Consider the following 1880-nt stretch of genomic DNA (forward strand, 5'->3'; position numbering starts at 1 on the left):
TTATAGTTGCAATTAGTTCTTCAATTTTTTTTTTCTTTTTCTTTTCTTTCTGTTTTTATTTAAATAAAAGGGTATATTCATCATTTCACAATTATTTTTTTTTTCTTCAATGGGAAAACGGATGACAAAGAGTAATATAAACTCCAAGTTTTATACCGCCAATTCCAAAAGGTGGGGAAATTTTGCACATTCGGTCTCAAAGTAGAGATGTAAAGCGGTATTCAGCCTAAATTAAATCCATGCAAAAATAAATTTTACCAATTACAATCCCAGCCCATAACCACATTCTTAAATTCAACATGAAATGGTCTCTTGCAATCCGAGTATTGACAAACAATAATTAAGGTAACAAAGAACTAACAATGTCCGACAAAAATAAAAACCTTTTTTAAGTTATACATTGGCCCTTTTCTTTCCATGTCATATGACAACCATCCTTGAACCCCTTATTTCTCAAATAAAGCAAGCACCAGTTCACTTCCCCAAATTTTCCTTATTGTTTCAGGGTCCGAAAAGAAGGTACAAAATTGGAATAATTTTGTAACGAGAGGTAGCCGAGGAGATAAAAACTCATTTGCGATGATTTCAAGCATTGGAAAATCCAAACTCGATCCAGTGTCTTCAAGAAGCTTGGACTGCCAAACGCTGTAGATGGTCAATGAAAACTTGTAGACTCACATCATCAGTGAAGATCACATCTGAACCAGCAGCCATCTCGTGTACATTACTGTATGTCGCTGATGGGTTCAACTTTGCCAGCAAGAATCTTGCCTGTTACAATGTGCGCCCAACCATAAGATACATTAACGAAGTATATTACAGGAAGTGGGTGGCAGATTCTTTTTAAACTACTAAAACTACTGAAATGGTACACAGAAAACAAGCAACGTAGGTAACATTATAAGGAAAAGCTGGATCCTGTTTTAAGCGCACTGGACGAATCAGTTATTTTAAGACACTACAAGTCAACTCTGCGGATCCTCTTACTTCCTCGTGTTGCCAGAGGCCATTCAAAATGCTGTATCAACTATGGGGAATTTTTAATAAAAATGCATCTTTAGCAACAAAGCACAATGATTACACTATAGGCATTGTAAGACAGAATGCCCCACATTCAAATCTGGAACTCTCTTCAAAATTATCTAGCACAGTTACCATGAATCATCAAAGTTCACATTCTAAGACAGAATACAATTAAGCAGAGGGCATGGGGGTGGAATTAGGTAGTTTGCCTCCATGCTTCTGCAGAAACTGAAATTTAAATACGTACTTAGGTTTTGTTCAAAAAACAATGCTTAGTTCCACAAATGAGCTCGCCAGTAGAATCAGCTACAACAAACCCATGCTGCGCCGTCTCTATCCCAATTTTTTGAGGTAAACCCATGAATCCGAACTGTTTGTGTCCTATTATTTCTAAAATTTTAATTATTTTCATGTATTTTACATGTCATAGCAATTAGGATAGAGATTCTATATCAGTGTACAGTGAATGATCTGTCTGGTGGAATAAAGGTGTTGTCATTCCAAAGGTTAAAAAACAGGTAAACACCACCTACACAATTTAAAATCCAGAAATGAGCGGGGCCATTAGAAGCCCAGAATATTCACAAATACCTCAATTCATGGTCAAGAGGTAGCTCACTATGATATTTACAGAAACAAATACATAACAGTCAAGCTAAGTCTTAGGAGAAAAAGGAGACCTGGGAACCATGCTGATCACACACCACCAGTCTTGGCACAGGAAACCGATCACGAATTATCAGTTGGGCATCATCATTTGGAGCTTGTAATAAGTGCGCAAAGGCCTATAAAGATGAGGAGAAGAGAGTATAGTTATGCACATGGAAAACAACATATTATCTTCAGGAAAGTACAGC

The 1880-nt window shown here is 36.8% G+C and overlaps 1 long non-coding RNA gene across 1 annotated transcript; it reads right to left on the bottom strand.

Annotated features, from left to right (window-relative positions):
- Positions 1 to 202: 202 nt before the first annotated feature.
- LOC111378764 lies at positions 203 to 1840 on the bottom strand. Its single transcript, XR_002699911.1, has 2 exons — positions 1704 to 1840; positions 203 to 771 (listed from the first exon to the last, which is right to left on the bottom strand). It is a non-coding gene; the product is annotated as an uncharacterized LOC111378764 (long non-coding RNA).
- Between the last annotated feature and the right edge of the window lie 40 nt (positions 1841 to 1880).

This window comes from Olea europaea, unplaced genomic scaffold (genome assembly GCF_002742605.1).
Source record: "Olea europaea var. sylvestris unplaced genomic scaffold, O_europaea_v1 scaffold18670, whole genome shotgun sequence".
NCBI lineage: Eukaryota > Viridiplantae > Streptophyta > Magnoliopsida > Lamiales > Oleaceae > Olea > Olea europaea.